Genomic DNA, 20,357 nt, shown 5'->3' with positions numbered 1-20,357 from the left:
GGCACAGCTTGAGACAGTGTCCTCTCATTCTATCACTGGTTGTCTAGAAGAAGAGACCAACCCCCACCTGCCTACAATCTCCTTTCAAGTAGTTGCAGAGAGCAATAAGGACTTCCCCAAGCCTCCTCTTCTTCAGGCTAAACACCCTAGCTCCCTCAAGCCTCTCCTCACAGGGCTTGTGCTCCAGATGCCTCATCAGCCTTGTTGCCCTTCTCTGGACACATTCCAGCAACTCAACATCTTTTCTAAACTGAGGGGCCCAGAACTGGACACAGTACTCAAGGTGTGGCCTAACCAGTGCTGAGTACAGGGGCAGAATGACTTCCCTGATCCTGCTGGCCACACTGTTCCTGATACAGGCCAGGATGCCATTCAAAAACATTTATTCTTTTAAATAAAAATCTCTCTGTATAAGCCTATCCTCCACACTTTGCTAAGACTTGGTTCATATCCGTTTTTGTTTTAAAAGTTTGGTGTCGATTGTGTTGTGAATTAAAAGACACATGTGAACATGTGGCATAACTAAGTTGCCATAAATTTAGTAAGACTGAGTAGTAAATTATACGATATTTTAACATTAAAAGGAAACCTGGAAGCTTTTCCTCTACATTAGACAGACAAGTAAATGAAGGAGCCTTAAATGAAACATCGGGGGACTGTAGGTATTCATGATGTTTTTTTCTGAGCGAACCAAAACCTTGGAGCAGCCTTTCCCCTCCCTTTGTTTCTGTTATGTTCAAAAAGAATCTGCCCACAATAAATTATCTTTATTGCTGCTTTGCTCTTCTTTAAATCTTTTTTCTCCAAGGTGCCTTACTAGCTTACTTGAATCAAACCTTTTGTGACCCTTATGAGGAAAAGAACTCCCCAAACCCTTGAACATTTCTGTCTGAAGAAAATATTGAAAATACTGAAATGGCAATCACCTCCCTCGACCTGCTGGCTATGCTTCTCTTGATGCAGCCCAGGATGTGATTGGCTTTCTGGGATGCAAGTGCACACTGGTGGCTCATGTTGAGCTTCTCATCCACCAGCACCCCCAAGTCCTTTTCTTCAGGGCTGCTCTCAAGCCAGTTGCTGCCCAGCCTGTATCAGTGCTTGGGATTGCCCCAACCCAGATGCAGGACCTTGCATTTGGCCTTGTTGAACCTCATGGGGCTGGCCTGTTCTCACCTCTCCAGCCTGTCAAGGTCCTTCTGGATGGATCCCTTCCCTCCAGCATGTCTGCTGCACCACACAGCTTAGTATTGTCAGCAAACCTGCTGAGGGTGTACTCAATGCCACTGTTCATGTGACCAACGAAGATGTTAAACAAGACTGCTCCCAGTACTGATCTCTGAGGGACTCCAGTTGTCACTGACCTCCACTTGGACATGGACTGATTGACAGCTTTAGGTGTGGCTGTCAAGCCAGTTCTTTATCCACTGAATGGTCCATCCATGGAACCCATACTGCACCAGCTTGGAGACCAGAGTGAGGAAGCTATGTTCATGTTAGTGCAACCTTAGCTCTTCCTCCTGGGATGGGCTGTAATCATTTGGAGTTGTCTACTGGTGTCCAGGGAGAAAATTCACTCTTGGAGAACATTTTTGGCTTTGCTGAAACTTGGGTTTTTTATCTGAAAATCATAGGTTTTCCCACCAAGCAAAATGATAATTATGGAAAGATTTCATTGTGATAGCCACCATTGTGCTTTCTTTTATGAAGTATTGATGGGTTTATTATTTTTTGCATGGAGGCAAAGCAAACTATGAACTTCAGCTGTGCATTAATGGAAAATAAAGTTATTTTAAAAACCCCTCCTTTCACCACCACCTCCTCTTTCCCACCAGATCTGCCCTTTTTCCACCCCACCCACCCTATTTTCCCCCTTTTCACCTTCAAATCTCAGAGCACCTGGGCCCTGTTGGAGTCTCCTCCCACCCCAGGTGTGGGCCACATTGCCGTCCCCACCCACTCCCCTTTTTAATCCACCCCAGGAAAGGCAGAAGCCCTAAGCTGAGCCCATCTGGGCTGAGGGATCCTCTTCCTCTCATCACTGGTGAGTGCCCATGGTGCACACTGGGTGATGGTGGTGGTGGTGACCACAAAGGCCGGGGGGCCTGCTGGCCCCCCGGCTAGGTAGGTTTAGGATTGATGCTACTCCAATATCATCCATGGGTCCTGGCTGGGCCTCCTCACTGGGGCTGGGCTCCTCTGTGTTGTATCTTAGCTGGTGAGAGTCTTGCACTCAGCTCTGGGGTGGGCTCAGAAATGGTAGTGGTGGAGCAGGAGCAGTTTAGGCAGGGTGGAGGATGGCGTAGAGGCAACAGGGGCTGCTTTGGGAAGATGAAGGCTGGTGGGGGGGGAGGCAGGGGAGTTAAACCAGATGACCTTTAGAGGCCACTTCCAACTCTGATACTATGATCTAGTTCCAACCACCTTGCCAAGGGCAGGGATACCTTCCACTAGACCAAGTCAGCATATTTTATTTTTTCCGTCCTACATGGAAATCAAAACATAATATGGTAGCCATGATGAATTGGTGGATTTCGGGTTTGAAGCTACCTTATTTTGAAAACAAAATCCTCTGTATATTGACATAAGAAATTAAATGATGATATGAAATTCAAGAGTAGAGAATTCAAGAGTGAATAAAAAATTATTGTCATAAAACCCATTTAAAACTGCACCGAATTTATGGAAAGGGTTTGGCTATTTCAATACTATTGCTCAGCAAAAGTTAGTTTTTGTCTGAAGTGTAGGTAGTGGAAGCACTGAAGTAAATTCATAACTCAAAGACAAGTTGTCTTACCAATATATTAAATGATGTCATCTGAGAAAGAAAATACCATGAACCATGCTTAATTTTGCAGCCTGACTCAAGAGAATTTGATTTGGAAAAAGAGTAGGAAGGATACCCTATGAGAGTTGGGATAGACGATCTTAAGATGTCCTTTCCTCCCTGATTCTGTGACAGGCATTTCTTAATAGCTAGCCTTGCTTCCAAATACACTGAAATATGGAAATAAATACTCTTGTGTCTACTGATGTAATTTTTTTCCAGAAATATGTGAATTTAAAGGTGATTGTTTCAGCAACTACCCTCAACATTTTCTGAGTCTTATATTTCAACAGATTTCCTTTACAAGCCTTCATAGGACCTCAAAAATCAAGCTTGGCTTCTGAGCTAGAAAAATGGTAATTGCCTTTATAAATGAACCTGTTGAAGTTCTGCTGTGTCTCTGTAAGAAACAAAGGTAAATATGTAAAAAGGGAAAAATTTTTAATTCACTTCCTTTTTAGCAGCTCTTCTCAGTGAGGTCAAAATGAAACATGCTTTGTGATACAATAAGAAATATTTTATCACTACAAATTTGTTTCAAGCCTTTCTGCAGCTGCAGTTGAGAGTTTGCACACATGCAGAAGGGTTGGGGTTTGTGTTCTATCATCTCTTTAAAGTGACAGCAGAGGGTTTTCAGTCACAAGCCTCCTTGTAAAGCCCAGGCTGCTCTCTTTTTATTTCAAATATTTTATCCATGCTTCCTGCACAGCTTGGAGATTGATAATATGGAACAGAATTGTTTGAGTTATGGATAGGAGCTACAGCACAGGAAGTTCCACCTCAACACAAGGAGAAACTTCTTTACTGTAAGGATCATGGACCACTGGAACAGGTTCCCCAGAAAGGTTGTGGAGTCTCCTCTGGAGACATTCAGGACTTCTCTATGCATTCCTCTGTGACCTGCCCTAGATTCAATGATCCTGCTCTGGCAGAGGGGAGTGGACTTGATCTCCAGAGGTCCCTTCCAACCCCTGACATCCTGTGATCCCTGGCAGAAACTTTTCACAGTATTTCTGATCTTATGATAGAAGATTTCTGAGGAACTGCAGTACTTGAAATCCAAAACCCAAAACACATGTTAACTCATTACAAGCCAGTATCACTGAACTGAAAAACTGAGTGTCCCATTCTACCAATCAATTCAATAAAGCAGAAAACAGGAGACTATAAATATTAATTGCTTTTCTATAATCCCTTCTAAGTAGACATGCTCCATGGACATGTCTCCTGATACACATCATAGAATATCATTCTTCCTGGATAATCTTTCACCAACAATGGGCCTGAAGTATCAGATTAATTCACAGACATTAGATGATAGCTGCTATGCATGTTGCTAGTTTCTGTCCCTGTATAGCCAAGTACTTGGGCACGGATAAATCCCACCTCATTCCAGCATTAAGTACATGATTAAATGATTTCCTGAATGGAGATGGACTGCTGAAACAAGACACTGGGCAGTATTTCAGCTCCTGACATTGGTTAGATCTGCATCCTACAAAGATCCAAATAGAGACATCCATTAACTTTATTGCATTTCGGATCAAGCTGATAATAGGTAGAGCTTTCTAGTACTTCAGAGCTGGTTTAGTCAGCTGAGAAAAAGACTTCACCCAATTTGAAATTTCTCCTCCCAAATTAACAAATTAGTGGGTTTTTTCTTCTGGGCTGCAACATTATTTAGTTGCTAATCCATTTGTTTTCTGGAGTCTACAGATACCAGATGCTTTATGCTACAGCCAGGCTTATCTTACCCAGTAAGCTAATTGCCGCTACTTGCTACAACAAAGAGAGAGAAGTAAATAAAATCTGTTCTCTTAGGAGAGGGAAAAAAAAAGAGAGAACAACAACCAAAACACCCATAATAATTAAACTAATTCTTCTCAATTCACATGCCTTTTTTTTTTTTTTTTTTTTTTTCCAAAAAATAGGCTGATCAAAGACATCCACTCCATAAACTTCACTGACATATACCATCAAGTTATGACATCAAGCCTTAGGTTAAAAGCCTACCTGCTAAATGCCTTCAAGCTATCAATGATTTTGAATTTTATGAAGTGAAAGCTAAAGCTATCCTTTGCTGAAGGAAGGTTTAAGCTGCCAGTTTACACAGATAAAAGAGGGAAAGGCAAGAACTTACTCATGTACCAATGAATTTCCTGTCAGATTATGCTTTCATTTGTATCACAAAAACTTCAATCTCATTCTTAGAAAAAACAAAAAAAACCCAAAACAAACAAAGATGCAAACGAACCCAACTAAACACAAGAAACCCCTACCACAAAGCCACAAACACCATCTCCATCCCTCCACCCCAAAAAACGCACAAAACAACCAAAAATAGGGAAGGGGGAAATGGCAACATTGACGTAACCTTGCTTTTCCTTGAAATTTGAATCTGTTAACACACATCCTCAGATTACCTTTGGATGTTACCGATTGTATTTATTCAACAGAGTATTCTTCATTATTTATTTTATTTTTATAAATCAGATTATTCAGATACTCTTTTCAGACTATTAAAGCAGTCTAACTATATATTAAAACATCCTACAGATTCCTCAAAATGCTGTTTGCCTGACATATTTCTTTAGAAGTACAAAAATCTGAATGTGACAAGGGAAAAAATGCCCTTTGATGTAAAGATCTGGTCCTATAGAGAGATTCCCCACTGGGCAGATGGTTATTTTAATAGTCTGACCTAATTTCTTAGTAGTCATCTAGGGATAGCATAAAGCTCTATAGGGAAACTGTTCTATTGTGTTGAACAGGAGAGAACACCAGATATTCATAACAGCAACATTTGTTGGTCTGAGCTCAGCTGTAACTGGGCATTAAGAAGAATTTTTTCACTGAAAGAGTGGTTAGACATTGCCATGGGCTGCTCAGGGGGGTGGTTGAGTCACCAACCCTGCATGTGTTTAAAGGTCTTTTGGATGTGGTGCTTGGGGATATACTTTAGGGGTGAACCTCGTAGAGTAGGGTTATCGGTTGGACTTTGTGATCCTGAAGGTCTTTTCCAAACAATGTTTCTGTGATTAACAATACCCACAAACATCTACTGTCACAATAGTTAAGGTTTGAGGAGGGAACTGTCATACAATATCAAGACAAACTACCCACCTTTGGGAGCTGTAAAAAGCCTTCCAATGGTGTTTTTGTATGACTGCTGAGGTGTTCCTGATTTCATTTGCAGCACATTCTTGCTTGTATTTTCTCTCTTCTCTTGAATGTAACTTATGTCCAGAGAAGGGCAATGAAACTGTGAAGGGTCTGGAGAACAAGTGCTATGAGAAGTGGCTGAGGAAACCAGAACTGTTTAGTTTGGAGAAAAATAAGCTGAGAGGAGGCTCTCTACAAAGACCTGAAGGGAAGTTGGATCGAGGTAGGAGGAGTCTTTTTTCCCTAGTATCAAGTGAAAGAACAAGAGAAAATGTCCTGGTATTGCATGATACCACTAGTGGAAGAGCAGTTAACAAACCTATAGCCTTAGTTCTTAAAGAGGAAGAAATAGTCTCCATGACTTGGTCTGCATGCAGACAGCTGGTTCAGTGTCTCATGGACAACCTTTCAACCACCCAACTCCACCTTTCTGTAGCTGTACTCTCAGAAAAAAACCAAAACTTTATAAAGTTGCACATGCATCAATAACATGTCTGATGTATTGTGAATATTTAATATTTAGTGGGTTTTTTTTAAATATTTTTGCCCCATATACCTAAATATATTTGTCTCCTTATAGTTAAAGTTATGTCCAAGGTCCCTGAGAAAGTACTATCAGTCACACTACAAAAGCAGAAACAAAATTAGGTAACAAATGTCAAGGATAAAAATGTACTCACCCAGGACATGCCATACTAAATACCATTATGTGTATTATCTTTCTCTGACCAAACTTTTTAAGTATTCCCTGTCAAAAAACCAATTTGAATTAATGCAGTCAAAGTACGTGTTCCATAGATACTTGGATTTTTCTGTTATCACATTGAACAAATGAAAGTTGCTTGCATGAAATATCTTCTGTTAATACTATAACCCATTCATTAACCATGGGAGGTCTTTCCGATGTCTAACTATAATTTGGTTTTGCCAGCTTGAGACTTCTCCTTCCCCTTTGTGATTTTTCTTTATACATATTATTATTATTTGATATATATAGCATTGCTCCCTATGTGGTCATGGTGCTTCAAGAAACTCAAGAGAGTCAAACTAAAAGGCAAGAAATTTCAATTATTTGTAAAAGAGAAAACTCTTGAGTGCTGGCTTCAGAGAAAGAAATGAATAGCAGCAAGATTCCCTTGGGTGCTGATTTTCAAGCAAAGGTCACAAATAATTTTATCTACAGAAACAATGATTATCAAATCTCAGTGAGGACAACACAAGCTGCAAACCTCCAGCACAGTACAAAACTCCATCATATATATGCCAATAATCAGAAATGAAAACTCTATCAAAATATAGATGATTTATGAAGAACAACAGTAGAGAACATACACAACCAATGTCCTCAAAAATCAAAGGTGCTGAGAAGGATGAATGGTTTGATTTGAATGCAAATTTCATTTTCAAGACTATCTTCTGAAAAGTAATAAAGGAAAAATTAATTTTAGTCACTGACTAGTCTCAAAGATTAAAAAAATTCATTTGAGACCAAAATGAAAGAAGAATTTGGACTTTCTTACAGAAATAGCTCCCTCCTCCTCAAGCTGTGTTGTGTTTTCCATGATAAAATGAAACATTTTTAATGGCACACTTGCAAAGTAAATATTTCAAAATGAAAACAACACCACTTTTAGGCAACTTTACTAAAAAAAACCTGGTTTCCCAGTCATAGAATTATAGAATGGTTGGGGCTGGAAGGGATCTCCAAAGGTCATCTAGTCCATCCCCCTTGCATTTAGCAGGGACATCCTCAACCAGATCAGGTTGCCCAGAACCCTGTTGAGTTCCACCTTGAATATCTCCAGAGAAGGGGCCTCAACCACCTCTTTGGGCAACCTGTTCCAACGTTCCACCATGCTCATAGTAATGAACTTGTTCTTAACATCCAATCTAAATCTGCTCTTCTCTAGTTTGAAGCCATTGCCCCTCATCCTGCTGCTTCAGGCCTTTGTAAACAGTTTCTCTCTGTCCTTCATCTAGGCCCCCTTCAGGTACTGAAGGGTTCTCTTAACATAAAATTAATTTTCCAAAAATTTCATTCCATGAATTTCAGCTCCAAAGTAATCCAGAATTAAATGTCAGTAGTGAAACCACAAGTTTTGAGCTGATCATATCTAATTTTTGCTGTGATGTACAAAAGCTCTGTCATATGACCTGACAGACCACATCCTCACCACTTTTGGCAATGTACCAATTTGAAAACCCAAGGATGCATTTCCTTGTGTGAACCCTGACCTGTCTTTTTTTGCCTTATTCCTGCCTTTAGCATATGATGATTCTTTTTTTTACCTCCCGTTCTGATTTAATCTTAAATAGTAAATATTTACTATTTGCAAATGCTGGTTTTAGTGGGATCTAGGTCAGACATAGTGGCTTTTATGCCACCAGTATAAAGATTAAAAAAATTTAAAAAATCATTAATTATAGCTTTAATGAAGACATTTATTTGATATGCAAAGCTTGGCAAGATGCTGTAGTGTGAAGCATTTTTAATGTTCTGTTATCTATTTTGATCTCTATTAAGCCTATATCATTATCTGCATAAATGGCGCTCCTGGAGCAGCATTTTAAATGCTTTGTTTTCTAAGACATGGTTATGAAGTTTTGGATACCTACAATGCCCATTCCTCTTCTTTTTTTGCTAAAAAAAAAAAAGAAAAGAAAAGAAAAAAGAAGAGCTGAACCATGAAGCTGTGATAAATGTCCTGTGATAATCAACACAACAAAGCAGAAAACTTTTCCTAAGAGAGATATAGAAACAAATAACAAGTAATGACCATTTGTCTTGACAGCAGGATAATACAACATAAACCATGTACTTGATATGTAAACCAAGAGCTCTTAAAGACATGTTTTTGCATGGCCTGAAGCATTCTCTGTTCATTTCATCAAAATATTTTAAATATACATGAAATCCTAACTTGAAGCATTTTTTATTCACTTAGAATTTCTCAACATGAGTTTTCAACTTCAGCTAGGGATGAACCCAGTCTGTTCAATCAAATATAAGCCAGTAGCTTTTTATTATGTAGCAGAAACTGAATACAAATACAAATACTGAATACAGATGTGTCTGACCAGCTTCTCAGAAAGATAAGGTGCTCTGATAATTTTTTCAGGAGTGTTTCCTGGGAGCAGAAATTTTCTTGATTGTCTGATTTTTTTAAAAATCTCATTCTTTTCTATTTGTCCAGAAGAGAAGATGAGGTTTCTCTTTATGTGAGTTTAAAATAAGCACTAGGCTAATTGTTAATAAAAAGTATCCTGCTTAACTGGGTGTAAGAGACTAAATCTTGTCTCTCTTGATGTGACTCAACAAAGATGAAATTACCTTTGCTATTTCCCAGACAACAGCTGATGTGTATCGGGCAGATGCCACTGGATAATGACCCTCTGGAATGTTCATAGACAATATCACAGTATCACGAAGGTTGGAAGAGACCTCGAAGATCATCAAGTCCAACCTGTCATCCCAGACCTCATGACTAGACCATGGCACCAAGTGCCACATCCAATCCCCTCTTGAACCCTCATTGAAAGGAAATGAAAGCTGATTATAAACTATGATCTTAATTTGGTGGAAAAGAAACATATTGGGAAGGCCTTGGAATTTCAGTACTACTGTAAAACTGGATCCGTGGATAAAGAGCTTTCAGAGGGGAGTCCTGGATTTTCTTTTATGCATGAAATGTACTTGCAAACTTGCTAAGCAATCCAGCTTGAGAACTCAGATTTGGAAGGAGTGGATAGGAGAGGTGAGCAGTCATTCATTTGCAGAGCTGTTGGGTCACCTCAAGGGAAGATTTGGAAAGTGATGAGCCCTTAGTGAATGGGAGGAAAAGCAACATCTGTCAGGATGAACAAGAAAGGCTTCTTTTAATCCAAGATTTAAAACTTTCTTAGGGTTATCTGGCAACCCTAACTAAGGTAGTCAGCTCAGCTAAGCTCAGCTCTAATTCTCTTTAATGGCTAATTTATCTGTGATTTTTGCAAGCCTTACTTTCATTCCTTTTAGATACAAGCCTCCCTGAGAGGCATTATATTACAATCACCTTGCTTCTTTAACAATTTGAAAATCTTTTTGTAATAACCAAATTATACCAACTTTTTTCCCCCCAAATTATATTATTCTGTAAGTGAAGTTATCAATAGCTCCTGCTGCTACACACAAAATAAAGCAAGGATATGAAAAATAAAATTAAAAATAAAGTCTTTGTTGGATGTAAAACTGCATTGACAGTCAGTCATGTCTTGTTGCTCTGAGTACAGGAAGTTAGAAAATGCCTGTTGCTAACAGCAGCCAAGATGAGCTTGAGCTTTCCCCCCTCCTATTCCCTCTCCCCATTTCAATCGCATCTAATAGCATATTTTTTGACCATAACCATTACTGCTGCAGGTAATTCAATTCCTTCTATGCAATATAATTATCACTGGAGGAAGCAAGAGGGGAAAGGTACCATTCTATCTAATTTTCTAGGGCTTCCTCATCCAGAACTTATACCTTCCCACCCCTTAAGCACAATGCTCTGCATTTTATTTTGTGCCACCATACTGGTCATAGGACACAAGAAAGCCCATTCTTTTCACATCTCTTTCTTCTGTAAGCATGGTATATAAATGACAGCAGAGTTGTTAACAGCATGTGATTGACAGTCTTTCTTGATAGACAATCTGTGATCCTTTCAGCCTTTTACTAATAAGCTCATTAGGGTAGAAAGGCTGAAAATACTTTCTAGGATACAGAAATGAACCTCAGTAAATTCAGTGCATGTCTGACCACTCAAACTTTAGGGAATCAATCTTTCTTGAATCAAAACTTCTGCTGAATGTCTTCTGAAGGTTATCATGTTTTGTTTTGTTTTGTTTTATTTCCTGCTCTCTTTTGGGGTAATAGAGATTCCTTTCCAAATAAAAAGAGCTCACCCAAGGTAATATATGTCACCGTGAAATAGTTCTGAATTTTCTTTTTCCCAGTTCAGCTTTTGAAAACCTTTGAAAAGATTTTTTGCTATTTCTAAAAGTACTTTTTCAATAAGCATCAATTTTAAGAAAACCCTTAAGATACCTATAGCCTACTGACATTGACATTTAGACTGAGGATTCCAAAATGCAAATGGAAAACCACCTGAAGAATGACTGAATAAGCTGCTTCATAGTTCCTTTTCATAATCTGATTCTGGTCAGGCAATTATAAAAATCTCATTTGACACACGAGCGTATTTTCAGCCCTTAAAATTAACTTGGAAAAAAAAACCAACAAAGAAACAAAAATAAGAAGACTTTAAAAAACAGCACTGAGATAATGAATACTTCTGAAGAACTCTGACTGTCAAGAAGAAAAATAAATCAGTACAGCAGTACTATGGTAAATATCTTAAATGTGATCTCTTTCTATAGTAATTAATATCTTTATCAATATGACTGAAAACTTACTGTCTGATCAAAATGTTTCAGGGAAGAGGGTAGGCTATTTTGGGGGAGTTTTCTTCCTACACCATAGGGAGCTATATAACTTAGCTGCATTGTGCAATGTGATATAGTTGATGTCCCAGTGAGGTTGGACAAGGTGACCTTTGAAGGTCCTTTCCTACCCGATGTGTTCTGTGGTTCTGTAACGCTGTGATTGAGGAACTGCAGTCTTTATTTTTTGTGATAAGCAGCTGCAGCCATGCTTCTTTGTGTGGCTGAAATTGACCTGTATTCTGGCTCATGAACTACAACAGATCTTTTGTTCTGTTAGCCAAGGAATAGTCCATACCTATGGACCTCCTGTCTAATAAATCCAAATCAGCATAATGCTCTTCTTCACTTTATCCTAAATCTAATTTCAGTTTTTTAAAACTTCATCTTCTCCTGATTCTGATTTTTGTTTTTATCTTATATGTGGCATTTTCTTTTTTTTTTCTACACTTATATTATTTTTTTGTCTTCCTTTGGTATTTCACAAAAGTTAATTTTTCTGTCTCTTCTTGGGTTTTCCTTTTTATTCTACTGCTGGCACTCTTCATCCTGAGCTTTCCTCTACTTTTAAGCCCTTTCACTTCCTCTGACCACTTCAGGCTCTCTTTTGCATTAAACATCCCTTCACACTTCTAACCCTGTTGTGCCCTTCCTCTGAAGTTTCTCTTCTTTCACCAATAATGGGAGACACAGCTGAATAATGATGCAGTTTTTTGGTAACAAAGCTACAAAGTCTTAGTGGGCTGATGTAAAGGAACAATAACACCAAGCAGTCAATAAGTAACCCTAACAGATCAATGGAGATAGTGAAAGCAAAGAATTAGACAACTGCCTGCCTCAGGCAATACTTACAGATCCCAGGATTAGACTGAGACAACTTGACTGATGACCAGGATGTCTTTTTTTTTTTTTCCTATCGAATTCCTTCTTCCATTTACCTCCCAGACTCTTCCTATTGCAGAGGAAGAGCCTGATAAAGATCAGTAGCACTAAATGTTGTTTATTTCAGCTATGTCACTGGAAAGTCATTCACCTCATTCCTTCTAGTAAAAGGCTGTGATAAAGATGACCTATTGTGCCACCAAATTTGGGATAGGGAGAAGCTGGCTCAGAAGCCTAGAGGAGCAATGCAGAATGCTTTAACTGTCATGGTCATCTAAACCTGAACAGATTCTCCACTGATATCAGCTTAGGCAGTTACACATTTTCTTATCTCAGTATCTTTCTCTTTCTCCCGAATACTTTGATTATTGAGATACAGCCTCTGCAACTTGTATGTCTGTTTCTGCCTTACAGGCTTTTAATTCCTGTTGTCACAATAGCCCAGATTTAGTGTGGTCACCAGATGTTAGCCTCATTGTTCTACAGTCAGGTGGCTTGGGAGCAAGAGGGTGGATCTAATTGCTCCTGGGATATGATTACCTGCTGCCCATGCAAGAACGAGTGCTGTGCTCTTTCCTTGCTTTCTTTTCACTTTCATAGCTCCTATGTCAAGTAGTAACCCACTCAAAAGCAGCTACTCCTTTACACTACTCAATCACTGAGCTAGTGCTGCCCAAGGCAATCACCTAAATCCTTCTTGTGAAATGGTAGGGTTTAGAGTATCTACTTTGGTATCTAAAATCCAAATATCAAGGGATAATGTCTTAGAAGAGGTTTGAGCTCTATACAGAGAGGGCTACTTATTCATAGAACAGTTCTCCAGGGAACTGTGGAGCTCAAGAAAACCTGGGGGCAGTCTACTATTTGCCAGGTGACTGCTTTGCTACAGAAGAGAAAGAATCATGGACCCTTAGCATCTATTCAGAGTGTGAGATTTCACTTTTCCTTTCAGACCAATGTAAGCTCACCCATCACCCTATCACACAGAACTCCACTCAGCATCTGAATTGCTGAATTAGTGTGTTATTTTCTTTTACACTGTGTGGTCGGAGGCTGTTTAGGGGCCAGTGACCATGAAATAATAGAATTTTCAGTATTCAGTCAAGCTAAGAGGGCCAGCAAGAAGACCTCCACTCTGGACTTCCGGAGGGCGGACTTCAGGTTGCTCAAGGAAACAATTCAGAGGGTTCCTTGGGAGAAAGCCCTTAAAAATAAAGGGGTCCAGGAGGGCTGGACCTGCTTCAAGAAAGAGCTGATGAAGGCTCAGGAGCAGGCTGTGCCAATGTGCCGGAAGAGGAGCCGCCGGGGCAGACGGCCAGCCTGGCTGTGTAATGAACTTTTAATTGAACTAAGGGAAAAAAAGAGGGTGTATCATCTTTGGAAGAAAGGTGAGGCAACCCATGGAATGTTTAAAGAGGTTGCTAGGGCATGTAGGAGGAAAATTAGGGAGGCAAAAGCATATTTGGAACTTAAACTGGCCTCTGATGTGAAGGACAACAAAAAGTCCTTCTATAAATATATTAATAGCAAGAGGAAGGGCAGGGACAACCTCCACTCCTTGGTTGACATAGAAGGAAATGTTGTAACGCAGGATGAGGAAAAGGCAGAGGTACTTAACACCTTCTTTACCTCAGTTTTTACTACCTGGAAAGAACGTCTACCAGACAGCTGGCCTGCAGAACTGGCAGAGGGAGCCAGGGAGCTGCATGGTTTCCCTTTGTTCCATGAGCAAGTGATAGGAGCTCTCCTCAGCAGCTTGGACCCCCACAAGTCCATGGGACCAGATGGGATCCATCCTAGGGTGCTGAGAGAGCTGGCAGATGAGCTGGCCAAACCACTCTCCATTATTTTTCATCAGTCCTGGCTCACTGGAGAGATCCCAGCTGACTGGAAGCTGGCCAACGTGGTACCCATCCACAAGAAGGGCCGGTTGGATGAGCCAGGGAATTACAGGCCTGTCAGCCTGACCTCAGTACCAGGAAAGATTATGGAGCAGGTCATCCTGAGTGCAATCACACAACACTTAGAGGATGGCCAAGGGATCAGGCCCAGCCAGCATGGGTTTAGGAAGGGCAGGTCCTGCCTGACCAACCTGATCTCCTTCTATGATCAGGTGACCCGTCTGGTGGATGTGGGGAGGCCTGTGGATGTAGTCTACCTGGACCTCAGCAAGGCCTTTGACACCGTTCCCCATAGCAAGCTCCTGGCCAAGCTGTCAGCCCATGGCTTGGATGGGACCACACTGCGATGGGTTAGGAACTGGCTGGAGGGCCGAGCCCAGAGAGTGGTAGTGAATGGTGCCACATCCAGCTGGCAGCCAGTCACCAGTGGTGTGCCCCAGGGATCAGTGCTGGGCCCCATGCTCTTTAACATCTTTATTGATGATCTGGACGAGGGCATCGAGTCCATCATCAGTAAATTTGCTGACGACACCAAGCTGGGCGCAGGAGTTGATCTGCTGGAGGGTAGAGAGGCTCTGCAGAGGGACCTCGACAGGCTGGGCAGTTGGGCAGAGTCCAACGGCATGAGATTTAACACATCCAAGTGCCGGGTTCTGCACATTGGCCACAGCAACCCCATGCAGAGCTACAGGCTGGGGTCAGAGTGGCTGGAGAGCAGTCAGGCTGAGAGGGACCTGGGGGTGCTGGTTGACGGTAGACTGAACATGAGCCTGCAGTGTGCCCAGGCAGCTAAGAGGGCCAATGGCATCCTGGCCTGCATCAGGAACAGTGTGGCCAGCAGGAGCAGGGAGGTCATTCTGCCCCTGTACACTGCACTGGTTAGGCCGCACATCGAGTACTGTGTCCAGTTCTGGGCCCCTCAGTTTAGGAAGGATGTTGACTTGCTGGAACGAGTCCAGAGAAGAGCAACAAAGTTGGTGAGGGGTTTGGAACATAAGCCCTACGAGGAGAGGCTGAGGGAGCTGGGGTTGCTTAGCCTGGAGAAGAGGAGACTCAGGGGTGACCTTATTACTCTCTACAACTATCTGAAGGGAGGTTGTAGACAGACGGATGTTGGTCTCTTCTCCCAGGCAAGCAGTACCAGAACAAGAGGACACAGTCTCAGGCTGCGCCAGGGGAGGTTCAGGCTGGATGTTAGAAAAAAGTTCTATACAGAAAGAGTGATTGCACATTGGAATGGGCTGCCTGGGGAGGTGGTGGAGTCGCCATCACTGGAGGTTTTTAGGAGAAGACTTGACAGGGTGCTTGGTGCTGTGGGTTAGTTGCTTGGGCGGAGTTGGATTGGTGATGGGTTGGACGCGATGATCTTGAAGGTCTCTTCCAACCTGGTTTATTCTATGTATGTATTCTATGTATGTGTGACACCCAAGTTGGAGCAGCCTGCTTAACCTCTCTAGTTATTATCCCGAAATCAGTACTTCATCAGTTTATTTTAAGGTAAGATAAAAGGATTCTCATCAAGACCTACAGCCAGCAAATGTTTAAGTGTCTTGGGAAACTGCTTAGACAAGAGACACCCTCTTTGTCTGATCATTGCAGTAGACATCTAAGTAAAACTTTATCATGTTTAAAACATTTTACAGAGTGATACCTGATGATTGAATAATAACTGCAGTTGCACAATGAGAAACTAACCTGTTCCAAGCCCAGACATGTTCTTACCTACTACAAAAAACCCAACAACAAACAAACCAAACCAAACCAAAAACAAACAAACAAAAAAGTGCTTGCTAGTTGCATGAAATTTGTTATTATGGTGCCTCATTTTCATTCTTATTTTGAAGCCTGCAAGTGAGGCATATTCAATTTGTGTTAATTACTAATAATGAGTATTCCCTTGACATGAAGATATTATGCTGTGTCTGGCTTTGCCAAAATGCAAATTGAACTTAATTTTAAAATCTCTAATTAATCATGTAGTTTTAGAATTCAGTTGTGCATTTCCTTTTAGCTTGCAATCTTATCATTAGTATATTGTGCTAATTAACGATACCTTAAATCTAGATGCTGTAACTGGATGCACAAAGTGCAAACAAGTTATTGATAAAATATCTTTCAGGTCATGCAAACACAATCTCATGCCAATTAATTAAAAGCTCACCATTGCAGGCAAAGGAAATAACTTGATTTGAATGATAACAGAAGAACAAAGACAAGCACAAATAAACACCAGCAATAGGATCTGCTACTGAACTGTCTCACTGAGATCCACAGTAATACAAAGCTAAAATAAGCAGTTCCCTTCAAAATGTTAATGTATATGACACAAAAGATTCAATGTCACTCCATACGGCAGTTTAAAAGCCTCTATCTCATGTGATTGACAACTAGGGAGACTCGTTGCAGTTTGAAGTGGTACTGTCCTCACTGTGATAAATTACCCAGCAATTAAAAAAGACATGATCCTATTCACATTCAGAATCATAGAATGGTCTGGGTTGGAAGGGACCTCTAAAGATCATCTAGTCCAACCCTCCCTGCAGTGAGCAGGGGCATCCTCAGCTAGATCAGGTCACCCAGAGCCTTGTCAAGCCTTAGCTTGGATAACTCCAGGGATGGGACAGCAACCATCTCTCTGGGCAAAAATAACTAAAATTAAAATAACTAATAACTAAAATTAGACACCATTGTGTCTCCTGGATTATGACTTAGTTTCCTACTGAGCATGGGTTATGAGCCAGGAGCAGTTACTTGCTTTGATTTAAAGAGAAGTTTACCAAATAAAACTGATTTTTATCATGCAAGGGGGAACTGATCATATTAATAATGGTTTCAATCCTGAAACTGGTGCCATCATTGTAAGGTAATCACTGAAAAATTAGACAAAAGTGAGTAAATTGCCTACAGGCATGTGAACCAGGTTTGCACATTCACAGCACACAATGAAACCACACAAATGTGTGTAAACAGCACCTTCCTTGTTAGGCCATCTGGTCCGTAACTGCTGCCTCCCTGTGTGCTGACATGGGGTACCAGCACGTGAAAGACTGACTGATATTTATAAAATATTTTTATCAAGTACGATCTTGCTATAATTAAAGCAACACGTGCAGACAGAGAAATCAGACCCAGCTCTGGCACTTCCTAATATTCACATTTTAATGGCTGGAAATCTGATTTTATTATTTTCTAAGAGAGGCATGGGGATTTTTCACATTACATCTAGGTAAGTTTAGCATTATATTCTTGAGGTTAACATACATCTGAGCATTTCATTCTTTAGGAATACTTTTATAATAATGTAATGTGGGATGCTTCAGAAAAATAGTAAGGTGGATCAGCAAAATTGGAGTTAACTTCAAGATCTGTAAATAAATATTTTCAGAATTCTCAAAAAGTAGTTATCTACAGAAGAGAAGCACTTTTGTGAGGAAGAAAAAAAAAAAACAGAAAAAAAAACCACTGTTACTAGACGCTATTAACAGTGTAATAAGCAACTCATGAAAATGATAAAAGCTTATGAGATTCCATTGCACAGGAAAAAGATCAGGGTTCTTTTGAGCCCTAACAATTCACACCACAGAAACTGAGATATGACTAATGCCATAACATGGTAAGATAATACATTTGGATTTCATCCCAATAAGTGTTTTTTTTTCATCCCAGTAACAACTAAAGTGCCTGGGATAAGTATATCTGCTAAGAACTGACTGGTACAGTAATTCTTGGCTCCAAATATACATACATCTATATATAGTTTTAAAACAAAAATAACCTAAAGCAGAGGGAAAACATATATTAAGATATGAATCATAGAATCATAAAATGGTCTGGGTTGGAAGAGACCTCTAAAAGTCATGTAGTCCAAGCCCCACTGTAGTCAGCAGGGACACCTTCAACTAGATCGGGCTGCACAGAGCCTTGTCAAACCTCACCTTGAATATCTCCAGGAATGGGGCCCCAGTCACCTCCTCAGAGCCTCCTCTTCTTCAGGCTAAACAACCCCAGCTCCCTCAGCCTGTCTTCATAGCAGAGGTGCTCCAACCCCCTGATCATTTTCATGGCCCTCATCTGGACCTGTTCCATCACGTCCATGTCCTTCCTGTACTGAGAGCTCCAGACCTGTACAAAGTACTCCAGATGAAGCAAGGGGCTTGATTCTGAATGAATGAATTCATAGAGAATAACATTTCAAAAGCAGAACGGAGATTTGAGCACTGCCAAATGAAGGTACCACCAATGTGGTAAGACTGTTACTTTTTATGAGGCCAAACACTTTGATCTTACTTCACATCTCCCTGTGACACTATTTTTATTAACAGAAATAAAAAAATGGGTTTCTTGGACTCCAAAAAATACCTGATTTAAAGATGTGGCAGTTATAGTAACAAACTTGAAAAGGTCAATGCTTTTAGGACTGTAATTTTAAAGACTCAAGGGGCCCAGTCTGATCAGGTATAAGTCAGACCTTAACGCAATGGAACAACACTTATCACAGAAGCACAGAATCACCAAGGTTGGAAGAGACCTCAAAGATCATCAAGTCAAACCCATCACCACAGACCTCATGACTAAACCATGGCACCAAGTGCCACATCCAATCCCCTCTTGAGCACCTCCAGGGATGGTGATTCTACCACCTCCCTGGGCAGCCCATCCCAATGGCTAACGACTCTCTCAGTGAAGAACTTTCTCCTTACCTCAAGCCTTATGTTCCTGTTACTAAAGTGCCCACTAACTACTAAACTACCTCTAACTACTATCTTATGCATTTAAAATATGGTATGGGGAGAAAAAAATTTAAGGTCATTTAAAAAGATACTTCTCTGTTGTTTTATTTGTAAGTACACTCTTTATAAAGGCATTGAAGAAATGAGAGAAAAACCCTAAACCAGTGTACATAGAAAAATACTCAGCTAATTTCCTACTGGGTTAAGTGTAATGGTGGTAACTGAAGTATCACACTAGGGAAATAGACTCCTTTCTTTACAGTCTCCAATCCACGGGTGTGGGATTTGCCTTTCCAAAATCATCTCCTTGAAAATGAAGACTTCAGGAAATGTTATAACTTAAGCACAAATAAAGGAAATGCAGAGTTAATGCTGCATCACTGAAGCTGTTCTTAATGGATTCCCCTGTGCCTTGGTGTTGTTGCAGCCTGGGTAATTCTTTGCAGCATCACCAGTTCTCTGAGTTCATGAAAACTGAAAACACAAGGGGATGAGTTAAGAATTCAGGGACAGCCCTGTTACTGAATTTCTGTACTTTAGGTGCCTTAAATGACAGCCATAACAATATACAAGCCATTTAACACTGCCACTGTGGGATTTGGGCAGCAGGCTTAGTTTACTATGACAAACATAGTACTCAAACCTGAACCATCTATCCTGGGATAGAACATGGTATAAAAGGTTGTTGACTAGAAACTCTGAATAATTCATTGTCTACACTCTTTTTTCAGTAAGCTAGTAAGTCTCATTTTGGATCAAACTTCCCAGTGTGGCAGGATGACTGGAAATATTTTTGCTCCTCTTTTAGTTCAGATTGAGGAGTTCAAAGGGGCAGAGCTGACAGGGATATTCTCTCATAATAATCCTAACAGTGTGAAATGCACAGAGATGGCCAAAGGAGTAGAGAAATAAACCTTGGTTTATAGCAAGTAAAGGGTATGTGTTTATCACAAGTGTCAGTGGGAAGTGATTGCCTTGTGAGTGGGACAGAGCTCAAATGCTGTAGGAGGGTCTTCATCCTCGGGATGGTGCACCCTCTTTTCACCCAGCTTGCACATGTGGGTGTATCACAGGCATATTGTAAAGTGTGGGAATCTGGTAATTTTAGAGAATTAAAGGGAGTTTGTTAGTGCCTTGGACATTCAGACTGCAATAAGAAATAAAGCGTGTTTGTTACTAAAATACGGTGACAGCTCTGCTTTTTCCTTCCCCTTGCAGAACAACCTTACCATTCAACATGAATGTTAACAAAATAATGCATGAGGACTGAAGAAGCACAAATATTCATTCAGTGTCAAGCTGTCTTTCTATCCCTATTCCTCTAAATCAACTTAAATAATAATGTAATTATTTTTTAATCTTTTTAACTGACAAAGCATGCAAATGTATCATCTGACA

Source organism: Dryobates pubescens, chromosome 9, assembly GCF_014839835.1.
Source record: "Dryobates pubescens isolate bDryPub1 chromosome 9, bDryPub1.pri, whole genome shotgun sequence".
In the NCBI taxonomy this organism is placed as follows: domain Eukaryota; kingdom Metazoa; phylum Chordata; class Aves; order Piciformes; family Picidae; genus Dryobates; species Dryobates pubescens.
This window is presented reverse-complemented; position numbering follows the sequence as displayed.